Source organism: Ambystoma mexicanum, chromosome 2q (genome assembly GCF_040938575.1).
Source record: "Ambystoma mexicanum isolate Mex_15411 chromosome 2q, UKY_AmexF1_1, whole genome shotgun sequence".
Taxonomy (NCBI): domain Eukaryota; kingdom Metazoa; phylum Chordata; class Amphibia; order Caudata; family Ambystomatidae; genus Ambystoma; species Ambystoma mexicanum.
The window spans coordinates 539,724,310-539,737,109 of NC_090924.1; the positions used below are offsets into that span (position 1 = coordinate 539,724,310).

A 12,800-nucleotide genomic window follows, 5' to 3' on the forward strand; every position below is an offset into this window, starting at 1 on the left:
TACGGCGGTTCCAGTGTCAATAATAGTATGATAGCCACTTGACACTGCTCACTTGGAATGTAAACGGGCTGGGTTCTGGGGTAAAAAGACGACTAGTCCTCCAACAACTTAACAGACACTCACCAGACATAGCCCTCCCGACGGAGACACACCTTATGGGCAGAGAATGTAGATTCTTCAGGATATCTAACTATGCAACCACCTTCCACGCCGGGTTCTCTAGTGGATCCCGGGGCACCATGATCCTCTTGCACAAAAGTGTCCCGTTTGAACTGAGGGAGCTCTACACGGACCGGAGGGGCCGCTTTGTGGTGGTCCCGGGCGACATTGGGAAAACCTCCTGGGGTATCGTGGCAGCCTACGCCCCCCCCGCCCCCGACACTCAAATTCATCAAGGACCTCCAGGAGATAATGATGGGGGCACAGGCGGATAAGTGGGTATTGGGTGGCGACTTTAACAAAGTAATGGACGTACGGAAAGATAGAACGCATGTGGGCAATAGAAACCCTGAAACACAAACCAAACTCCATTCCTTCACATCAGCACTAGGGTGGGTAGATACTTGGCGCATTCTCCATCCCACCGACCTGGGTTACTCCTCTTTTTCCAACGGCCATAACTCCATGTCCTGCATAGATGATCTCTTTGTTCCCCAGGATATGTCGCACATGCTGAAAACCGCCACCTACCTAGCCAGGGGTATCTCGGACCATTCCCCCCACCTGCTCACTATAAAACAGACCCGAGTCAAGCACCAACCCTCCCGGAGACTTAACGCATACTATCTGGCCGTCCCAGAGGTGTGTCAAGGTCTCGTGCAAAAGACAACTGAGTACTTCGCCCTCAACGAAGGTGATAGGACGACTGACGAATGATGTGTCTATTTGTACGGCTGAGTTGGTGGCGATTGCATTGGTGATTGACAGGGTGTATGAGTTGGGGTATGAGAAAGTGGTGGTGTTCTCAGATTCATTGAGTGGGTTACAGGCGATTGTGGCAGGGGATGGTGATAGGAAGGATATGATTTTGGACATTAGGATGAAGATTGATCGGTGTGTGCGCGGGGGTATGGATTTGGAGTTGGCGTGGGTTCCCAGTCACAGTGGCATTTTGGGAAATGAGTTGGTGGATCTGGCGGCGGGTGAGGGTATGAGGAGGGGAGCGATTGATGTGAGGTTGCCTTTGAGTGTGGATGAGTTGAAGGCTGTGATGATGAGACGGGTCCTGGATGAGTGGCAGGAGAGGTGGGTGAATGGGGTGAAGGGCAGGTGGATGTTCGGTGTTCGTGGGAAAGTGTCGGTGAAGGTGGATGCAGGGAGTTCAGAATGGAGGAGGGGGAAGGAGGTGATGCTGAATCGGTTGAGGATAGGTCATGTGGGGCTGAATGACTGTCTATTTCGAATAGGGAAGCGTGAATCAAGGGACTGTGCGGTGTGTGGGGTGCCTGAAACGGTGGGACATTTTTTGTTTAGGTGTGAAAGACATGTTACAGAGAGAGAATTGATGAGGGTTCGGTTGACTGCGTTGGGTGTGGCTGAGCTGAGTGAAAGGATTATACTGGGAGGTGATGGGGAGAGAGGCAGGAGGAGGAATAGTGTGATGTTGGATTTTGTGAGGCAGACGGGGAGGTGGGAGGAGTTGTGAGCTTAAATGGAGCCAAATAATAATTAGTGGGTACGGTGCACATCATCCTATAGGATGGGGAAGCACCTGCGTGGGTCCGCCCACACTTCCGATAATTAAGAAGAAGGGAGTAGTTTCTTACCTGTAACTCCATTTCTCCAGCGTTGGTATCTTTCATGGATTCACATGCTTAGAATATTCCCCGTCGTCAGACTGGGAACCCTCGGTACACATATATAGTTGTTTCCTATAGGAAAAAACTTCCGACACTTGTGTGTCCTATCCACATCCACGTCCTCTCCGGGGCCGTCCATGCATGCCCCGTAGGACGTAATGGTATAAAAGCCCCGCCCCCGCGGGACCCGTCAGATTTCGGCCCCTCCAAAGTAGAAAGGGGAAACCTGTTTATGCACATATGTTGCACATTGCATTTCGGGGAGGCTGGTGGGCGCATGTGAATCCATGAAAGATACCAACGCTGGAGAAATGGAGTTACAGGTAAGAAACTACTCCCTTCTCCAGCATTGGATCTTTCATGGATTCACATGCTTAGAATAGATTGTATAGCAGTATCCTAGAAGAAGGAGGTGAGAATGCAATGCAACATACATCACAAAACCACTCCCAGTCCAAATATATATACGTAGACAGCAACATATTTTCTGATATAAACATATTCATAATACATAATTATATATATATATATCTATATATATACTTAAAATCGACACATCGAGGAAAAACAAACATAGGCAAAGTAAGAGACAACAGCTTCACCATATTTGGCTTACCTCATTGAAAAAGATGGCGCAGCACTGCCCTTCCCATCTGTACTTCATCCGCATGCTGCCTTTCCAGGCAGTAATGACGTGTGAACGTGTGTGGGACTGACCATGCCGCCGCCTGGCAGATGTCTGTCAGAGGAATTCCTGCCCATAGCGCCGCGGAGGAGGCTGTCGATCTCGTGGAATGGGCTCTAGGGTGCCCTTGTAGGGGCCTCCCGGCCTTGGAGTGACTAAAAGCAATCGCTGACGAGACCCATCGAGCCAGTTCTTGCTTGGAAATTGCCCTTCCTCTCGTCGACGGACCATATGCGATGAACAGCTGTCTGGTAGTTCTGAGTTCTTGCGTTCTTTGCAGATAAAACTTTAACGCCCTTTTCACATCAAGAGTATGAAGAGCCTTTTCCGCCGTCGACGACGGTGTCGCAAAGAAAGTAGGGAGGACAATGGTCGAGTGTTTGTGATAGACCGTCGGCACTTTCGGGATGAAAGTAGGATTAGTTGATAGTATCACTTTGTCCTTAAAGAATCTCATATATGGAGGGTCTATGACTAATGCCTGTAATTCCGACATTCTTCTATCTGACCTAATGGCAATTAAGAAAGCCAGCTTCCACGATAGGAACTGCATGGATGAAGAGGACATTGGCTCGAAAGGGGGCTTCATTAAGGCCGCCAACACCACATTTAGACTCCACGATGGTGGGAACCGCTTCGTAGGGCGAAAAGTTCTAAAGAGACCCCTCATGAAATGTTTCACCAGTCTGTCGCTGAATAACGGTGAGGAATGTCTCCTCCTCGTGAACCTTGAGATGGCCGCCAGGTGCACCTTGATGGATGACGAGGATAGCCCACTCTCTGCTAGGTGAAGAAGATACGGTAAAATTTGTTCTGGAGTTACTTCCAAAGGCCGTATTTCGTGCTGCGTTTGACACCACATACAGAACCTTCGCCACTTGTATATGTATGACTTGTTAGTCGAAGGAGCCCTAGCCGCCTGCAGAATTCTCCGGCAATCCGACGAGACTTTCAAATTGCCAAATTCTGAAAAGTCAGGAGCCAGGCAGTCAGGTTGAGGCTGTCCGGATTGTGATGCCACACCGTTCCCTTGTCCCTGGACAGGAGATTCGGCACTTTCTGGAAAGCTATCGGCTGTTCCAACGACAGATGTAGGAGGTCGGAAAACCACGGTTGTCTCGGCCAATACTGTGCCACTAGAATGACCCGGCATTTGTATCTGCGAATCCACTGTATTGTCCTCCGTATAAGGGGGAACGGAGGGAAGGCGTACAGGAACTTGTCTGTCCACGGAAATGAGAACGCTTCCCCTAGGGATCCTTTCTGAGGCCATCTGCTCGCGAACTGCTCGCATTTCCTGTTTTCTTTCGTTGCGAAGAGATCGACTGAGGGGTGACCCCACCTTTCGAAGATTTTTTGCAGCTGAATGGCGTCCATCTCCCACTCGTGTATCTGAGCCATGCTCCTGCTCAGGGAATCCGCTTGTACGTTCTTCACTCCTGGAAGATGGTGAGCCACTATAGATATGTTGTGTTTCAAAGCCCAATGCCATACCTTTTGAGCCTCCACAGAAAGGGTCCTGGATCTCGTGCCGCCTTGTTTTATCAAGTAGAACATGGCTGTCGTGTTGTCTGTCAGCACTCTTACTCTCGACCCCTTGATATGTGGGAGGAATGATTTCAAGGCCCATCTCACTGCCCTCAGTACCAACACATTGATATGCAGGCGTGATTCGGTCGGAGACCATCTGCCCTGTGTTTGGTGGTTGTCCATGTGTGCTCCCCAGCCCGTCAGGGATGCGTCCGTGATGATGGTATTCTGAAATTCTGGTTCTTGTAGAGGAACCCCTCTGTCCAGGTTGTGAACGCTTTTCCACCACTGGAGGGCTCGGATGATACCGTCGTCGTCGATGGTTATCCTGTCTGACCACCGGCCCGTGGCCTGCTTCCATCTGTCCGCCAGGAACTCCTGTAGAGGCCTCATGAACAATCGACAGTTGGCTACTAAGTGGATGCAAGAAGCCATGGAACCTAGGATCGCCGCATACTTCCTCACTGAAAGTGTGCCATGTAAGCGAAGTTGACTCGTCAGTTGATTGATCTTTGACATTCTGTCTAGGGAAGGTTTCACTATTCCCGACTGGGTTTCGAATTGAGCTCCCAAGAACTTTAAATTCCTTGAAGGCCTTAGAGAGGACTTTTCGAGGTTCACTGCAAACCCCAGTCGTTGCAGAAGCTGTAAGGTGGCCTGTACGCTGTCGTTGGTCGACGCCGAGGAGGATCACCTCACAAGCCAGTCGTCGAGGTACGGGTATACATGATGCCCTTTCTTTCGCAGCCAGGCTGCCACGGGTGCCAAACATTTTGTGAACGTTCTTGGGGAGGATTTGAGACCAAACGGGAGCACTGCGAATTGGTAGTGTGTCTGACCTACCATGAACCTCAGAAACTTCCTGTGTTTTTGACACATAGGAATGTGGAAGTATGCGTCCTGTAGATCTAGAGACGCCAGAAAATCCCCCACTTGGACAGACCTGATCACTTCTTGCAGTGTAAGCATTTTGAATTTCCGACTCTAAGGTCTTGTTGAGGTCGCGCAGGTCGAGAATGGGATGCCATTTTCCGTTCGGCTTTTTTACCACAAAACACCGTGAGTATACCCCTTGGCCTTTCTGCGATGCAGGGACTAACTCTATGGCACCTTTTTGTAACATAAGTGCTACTTCCTGCAGCAAAATGTTCAGATGTGGTTGGGGTAGATGTATCGGTGGACATTTTGGAGGTTTGCATTTGAATAGTAGAGAATGTCCGTACCTCACAGTGTCCAAAACCCACTGATCTGTTGTGATGTTTTCCCATTCTTTGACGCAGCTTGACACTCTTCCTCCCAGAACGGTGCGCTTCCCGTCATTGCTGGTCTTTCTGTTTGTTCGTCGACGACGAATAAGTCGGTCGTCTCTTGGATGACTGGAAGTTTCTGCGCCAGCTTGAGTTTTGAGAGGCGCGCCTATATCCTTGGGAAGGGTATGCCGATCTGCCAAAGGATCTATCCCTGGTTGCAGAAAATCTTGAGTTGCCAGATGCTCCTCTAAAGGGACGAAAGGAACGAAAGTGTTTACCACTCTGAAGAGAACCCAACGAACGTGCCGTATCCGAGTCCTCCTTCATCCCCTTCAAGGCCTCGTCCACCTTTTCTCCGAAAAGAAGATCACCTTCGAAGGGCATGTTCAATACTTTATACTGCACCTCGGGCCTGAAGTTGGTGCACTTAAGCCAAGCCTGGCGTCTTAGAACAACTCCGTTGTTAATCTGCTTAAAGCCCGAATCTGCCAGGTCCACCGCTATGTTAATAGCATGGTTCGACGCCTCTTCGCCTTCTCGTACGAGAGACATCGCCGTTCTTCTATGTTCCTCCGGGAGATGGTCCAGAATAGGGGGCTAGCCTGTGCCACATCTCCCTGTCGTACCTGGCCACAATAGCCAGAGAGTTGGCTGCTTTCACAGTTGCAGCACCCACGGAAAGAACCTTCTTACCAAACACGTCCTGGCGTCTTGCCTCATTTTCCGGAGGGGTAGAGCATTTATGTTGGGCCTTCGCTTTCCTCGTCGCCGCTGCCGACACCACCGAATCAGGTGTAGGTTGGGCCGAGAGACACTTCGGGGTAGAGTCTGGCACTTTAAATTTCTTTTCAATGCAGCCTTTGACGGCCGGTTCAGAAAACGGGTGACGCATGGTTTGAACACCTTCTTTCCAGACATGATCTAAAATGGGTATCGAGAATATTGAATGTCTATTCTTACCCATATGGTCGAAAAGAAAGCAGTCCTTTTTCTCCTCTTGCTGGACCAGGCCAAACTCCTTGCACGCCTTTTCCATCATTGAATGAAAAGCGCCAATATCGTCTGGTGGTGACGGGTGAGTGGGGCTCTTTGGTGTTTCCAGTTCCACATCCGAAACCCAGGATGGATCCCTAGATGGAGACAGGGAGATATCCGATGCTGACCCACGGTCAGATAAAGAGTCTGAAAGCTCATCCTTCTCCTGGACTACTGGAATCCCCGGAACTCCTATCGTTCTGGTTGGACGGTGTGACGGGCCGGGCTCGTCGACGGGGGGGGTCGACGGTACAGGTGGAAGCCTTTCATCCAGCGATTTCAGCAGCGAGTGTAAGGAGGACAGGACCTCCATGGACAGGGCCGATTGAGAGCTTGGAAGTTGGGTAAAGACCTGAGAGCAGGTTGCTCCTGATGGCGACTTGGCTCGCAGGCCAAGGTCCTCCGGGCCCGCAATCCTGAAACCGTCGTCTTCTTTCGAGGAAATCGACACTGCCTGTTCCTGCAGCAATGTGTCCGGCAACCCCAGATCAAAAACTTCTGGTCTCCAGGCCAGAACTTCGGTCGACGAGGACATCGTCGCCGTCGTCGTCATTGGGTTGATGACGGGGGAAACCAACTGCGTCAGCGGCAGTGAGGACACTGACTGGTTCGTCGTCGTCGACGGTGGGCCTGCAGGTGGCTTAGGCGGTCCCGCCTTAACAGCGCTCTCCCTGCGTTTATCCGATTCTCTACTCGTGGCAGATCTATGAGGATCGCCCGAGGAGGATTTTGGCCTTCCTTGTTTTTTCGACGAAGATGATGATGATGTCTTTTTTGAAGATTCTTTAGAAGAGTCCTTGGAAGAGTGGCTTCGTGGAACATCTTTTTCCGCCGGTCGAGTCTTCTTCGCCGGTGGTTCCGACGAGGTTGAGCGGCGAGGGGCTCCCGATGTTTTCGTCGAGGCCACGCTGCGCACGGAGCCAACCTCTGACTGAGGGTATGCTCCCGCCCCGTCATTTAACCACGATACCAGCCGCCGGCTCCGATCTTTCAGGGTTTTCTGGGAAAAACCTTTACATATTTCACACTGGTCTGCCGAATGGTGAGGGTGGAGGCAATAAATACAATCGAGATGGCCGTCCCCCTCGTAAACCTTCTTCAATCCGCACGTAGCACACGGGCGAAAGAGAGGTTTTCCCGACATTCTGATAAAACCAATAACCTCACAGAAGCTCGTGCGAGTAATTTCAACGAAAGCCTAGAAAGTAGAGACTACGCGAGGAGATCCCACTATCTTTGGAGACGGTTGAAATCTGACGGGTCCCGCGGGGGCGGGGCTTTTATACCATTACGTCCTACGGGGCATGCGTGGACGGCCCCGGAGAGGACGTGGATGTGGATAGGACACACAAGTGTCGGAAGTGTTTTCCTATAGGAAACGACTATATATGTGTACCGAGGGTTCCCAGTCTGACGACGGGGAATATTCTAAGCATGTGAATCCATGAAAGATCCAATGCTGGAGAAGAAGAAGGTATCTAGCCCAATTGCACTGTGGGATGGTTACAAGGCAGTGCTCTGAGGAGAAGCCCTCTCTCCGGTTCCATCATACCGTCAGCGCCAAATCTTAGAAATCTCTGAAAAGGAGGCGGCTGCAGCGAGGGCTGAGGAAGAATTCCTATCCCCTGGTACACCAGAGTCCAAAGAAGCGATGATAGCGGCCCAAGAAATATGAAAAAATATGGCGCTGGACAATGCCAGGACCGCCCACTCTACCATGCGTAGGCAGATTTATGCCACTGGTGACTAGGCCGGTAAGTAACCACGGACATGTCATGGGCATCAAAGCCATCAAAGGGATCGAGGGGGACCTGCTCCATGAGGACGCAGACATAGCAAATGCCTTAGCTGCCTTTTATAAAAGTCTATGCCTCTAGGGAATCTACACCCGCCGGAGCGTCCCCACACTACCTGGACGCCATCGAACTCCCCAGGATCTCCGGAGCCCAGACTGAAAAGCTGGAAGTGGAAGTCACGTAGGAGGAGGTGGTCGCAGCACTGTCCCAGCTCCAACCCGGCAAAACTCCAGGCCCTAATGGCTTCCCAGCCGAAACCTGGCAGAGAATGGGCGACTCAGTGGTGGGTCATATGCACTGCATGCTACTGCGGTCCCGCACAGATGGTACACTCCTGCATGACCTTAGACAGGCACCATCGTTGTGATCCCCAAACCTGGGAAACCCCCAGACCTCTGCACCTCATATAGACCCATTTCACTCATCAATGGGGAGGATAAAATCCTAGCCCGGGTCCTGGCCAACAGACCGATCGGGGTCATTCGCTCCTTGGTCCACCCAGACCAGTGTGGGTTCATGCCGGCTAAGTCTACCAGGATGAACCTGCGCAGGACCCAGTTTGCCATTAGTCTGGCCCCTAACATCAAAGAGCGTCTGGCGCTACTCGCAGTCGACTTCGAAAAAGCTTTCTATTCAATTGGGTGGACTGCCCTATGGGATATTATGGACTGCATGGGGTTCAGGCCCAATTTCATGTCATGGGTCAAGCTACTATACACTTCCCCCGAAGCGGTCGTTCGGGTGAACGGGATCTCCTCAAATCCCTTCCCACTGAGCAGAGGAACCAGGCAGGGATGCCCCTTCCCCCCCTCCTATTTATACTGGCTATGGAGCACCTTAAAATCTGACTCTGGGTGTCCCCCGGGTGGTCTAGGTTTGTGTGGCCCTGGGGAGGAGAGGGCCGGGTTTCACTCTTCGCGGACGATCTGCTCATCTACACGAGCAGTCCCAAAACCTCATGCCCCGAGATCACCAGAATCCTCACAGAATATCAGGAGTTTTGTGGGCTTAAAGTCAACAGGCAGAAGACAATCTTTTTCCCGCTCTGGGGGGGGGGGGGCAATGCGAACCCGCTGCACTGTCCTTACTCGGTCTCCATCCAGAGCTTTGTCTACCTCGGCATTAGGGTGACCCCCAACCCCGAGGACTTCCTTCAACTCAATCTCCAACCGGTGGTGAGTAGGCTCGAGGCAGACGTCACCCTCTGGCAATCCCTTCCCTTGGGCCTACTGGGGAGGGAAGCCCTGTTCAAAATGCTTTCCCTCCCGAGATTCCTCTGCGTCCTGCAGAACGCTCCCATTCACATCCCCTCCATGACCTTTGTCAATATAGATTCCATCGTCCAGAAGCTCCTCTGGGGCGGGAAACAATTCTGCATCGCCCTCACCACGCTGCAGCGGTCAGTCTAGGAGGGGGGGCTGGGCATACGTCGCCTTCAGGCTTACTACTGGGCTGCACAGCTAGGCATCTTGAATGAATGGCTCTACACGGACCCTGCTCTCCAACATGTCAGGAACAAGACTAGGTGCATGGGTGACCGAACGCCCCTCGGGTCCTATATCGAACGGACTCGGCGGTGGCTGATCTCCCAGAGATGATACGACAATTACGGTCGGTGTGGAATGAAGCACTCCAACACATTGGGTGAGGGAGGCGTCCGATGATGTACCAACCTATGTGGGACAATGGGTATATCCCGGAGGTTATGACAATGGGCCGCTTTCCCGGGTCGGAGGATCGGGGTATACTAACCCTCACAGAGGTCTTACAGGACGGACACCTCAAGCCGTTCGCAACATTACGAGAGGAGTTTGGCCTCCCCCCAGAGACATCTACAGACACACACAACTGACACGCCCTATGCGCCCAGTTCACTGTGTTTCAGATATTCCTAAAAGCTCACCCCTTGAGGTCAACGTCCAGCACGTGAAGATCCCAGCAAAACCCACGTCGACACTGTACCAGGTGATTACTGCATTCGGGGCTAGTGACCTAACCTGTCTGCAGGAGAGGTGGGAGGAATTAGTGGGCCTCCGGGAGTCGGAGGAGTGGGTGGAGGCCCTAATGTGCCCCCCGCGAAATAGGAATAGATGCCAAATTAAGGTCTATACAGTATAAAATACTTCACCAGGTGGATCACTCCTGGGCTGCACTCGCTGAGGGAGGATGCTGACTGCCCCATGTGTCGTAAGGTGCCTGGTACCTTCTACCACATGGTGTGGCAATGTGATGTCATACACAAATTCTGGTGTGAATGTATTCATGAAATGAATGTGGTCCTAGATAACCCGGCTCCACTGGAACCCAAGGCTGCAAAACATTCCTTGCCGTAGCACTGGGCCTCGCCAAAAGACTTGTGGCCACCATGGGGGAGCACCCGAAGGACCCACCATTAGCAGATGGGCCAATGAGATGGACAGATGTGCGTCCATGGAGAAATGCATATATTCTGCCAGAGGCTGCCCTGGTAAATTTCTGAAAGTGTGGGGTAAATGGTCTGGCATTACATGACTGATGAGGCCTCAGCACCTGCCTTGACACTAGCCCTGAATGACCCCGCCCCACCTCCCCCCTGGTGGAACTCCCCACCCGCTCCTCAGGAACTATGCGCATGCATGACTGCACCCAGGCACGCTATGAAGACCTGGCCCGCCCGATTATTGTTTGTTAACATGTACTCTGTTCCTTGCTTTGGCTTACCTAACCAAGTCAATTCCATTTCTTGCTGTATGTTTGAGTGACGGGTATGCCCGTCTTGTTGTTGTAAACCAAGAAAAATAATTTATCAAAAAAAGAAATATCAGGTTTTTCGCAAATTTCTTCATAGAGAAGATTTTTAAAAGTAGGCTAGTGACCGAAACTAGGCGATGCCCTCAATAAGATGAAATCTGCCACACACAAAGATCAGACAAATTGGGGCAAAAATCACAAATATCACTCTACACCCTCAAAAAGTGTATCACAATACTCAAAATGTCGAGTCATGCAAAGAAATACAGTATGAGCCTCAGGGGTGAAGGTATCCTTCGAAAGCACTGGCCTTGTTGGCTCCAAATCATCAAGTGAATTCCCAAACAGCCAAAAGGTTGGGCAGACGTCCCCTTTCTTAAAGAAACTCTCCGATAACCTGAGCGATCTACATAATTACTGCCTGATAACTGGCTTCTCCTTTCTGCCTAAAACGTATAAGAAAACAACACATTCAGAGCATACCAGACTGATTTCAGAGCAGGATGCAAAACGGAATTGACCACCCTTCAGGTAGTGGATGATACACTGTGCATATTAAACAATAGAGAAACTTGTCTACTTGTACTCCTTGATCTATCTGCAGCATTCAATACTGTTGAGCACAACATCCTCCTTAAAACCATGAAGAGATGCTTAGGCATTGATGGAATAGTACTCAAATGGTTAATCTTGTACTTCCAAAATTGTGCACAATTTATGAAGATGGAACATTCCATGTCCTCTTTGGTATCAGCACCAAATGTCTTTCTCAGGGCTTCATCTATCACCCATGATATTTGATATGTACACGTGCAGCCACTAAGTGAGCTGGTAAGTGACATGAACCTCAGAATTCATCAGTACATAGCCGACACTGAGCTAACCCCCAACACTACAATGAACCAGCACATCGTCTACCTTGCTGAAAACATAGGGAAAATAAAAGACTGGATGTCCTTGCATTACCTGAAACTAAACCCTCAGAAACCCAAATTGCTTTTGAGGTTTTCTGCGCATTTCATCCCAACTCATCCAACACTGAATGGCAGACCTCTCAGAGTTCGGGATAGCTCCAACTTAAGTTATGAACACCAAATCTCTGGTTTCTGTGCATGACATTAAAAATCCCCTATACTTTCATATACAAAATGTGATAAAGGGGCGCCATTCCAACTGAGGCTGCCGAGAAACATAAAAAGACTCATCCCAGAGTCAGACTTACAAAAGTGATACAGGCAACAGTTCTTTCCAGACTGGACAGCAGAAATGCCCTCTAGAAGGGCCTTCCGAGAAGCCACCTAGCACCTTTAAAAGGCATTCAGCAAGCTGTAGCCCATGCAATATCAGGCACTCATCATTTCGACCACTTCGCTCTCATACTCATCTCACTAAAATAGCTCTCAATTGAAGCAAGACGTAGTTTCAAATGGCCTTTTAACGTACAAAACTCTTTTAATGTTAGAATATGAAAATGGTTTCTATTGCAGTTCAAAACTATGTGTAGGAGATTAAACAACTATTTCACAGGTGGTGGTGATGGGTTGAAGTCCGCTCTGCCTCAGGAGGAATTAGAATGCCTATAGGCAATCACCAATCTACATCACCACCATCCAGCTGTCCATGTAGATATCCGACTCCAAATTGTGCATCATAGGGTTTATTTGCTGTAGCCATGCCTAGCATTTCAGAATACAGAAAGGAACTGCACCGTTTGCACATCAAATTCTGTGCTAGTGGCTTAGAGCTCAGTTAATTCTCAGATCCAGGATTCAATGTTACTGCTCCCTAGAGGCAGGATGCCATTCTGCACTTTGGCCATGGACTTTGCATGCATGGATATGAATGTGTACTGGTGCCAGTGATGGAGAGGTGGGCCATGAGAAGTGAAAACCTACACCCAGAAGAAATTCTGCTACATGGAAATATTGCATTGTTAAAAAAGGCAGAATTGGGAAGAGCGAGTAGCTATGACAGA

The 12,800-nt window shown here is 50.2% G+C and overlaps 1 protein-coding gene across 2 annotated transcripts in view; it reads right to left on the bottom strand.

Annotated features, from left to right (window-relative positions):
* Positions 1-12,800, bottom strand: part of DLEC1 (DLEC1 cilia and flagella associated protein) — a 1,790,999-nt gene that overhangs the window by 498,139 nt on the left and 1,280,060 nt on the right. The window lies entirely within an intron of this gene.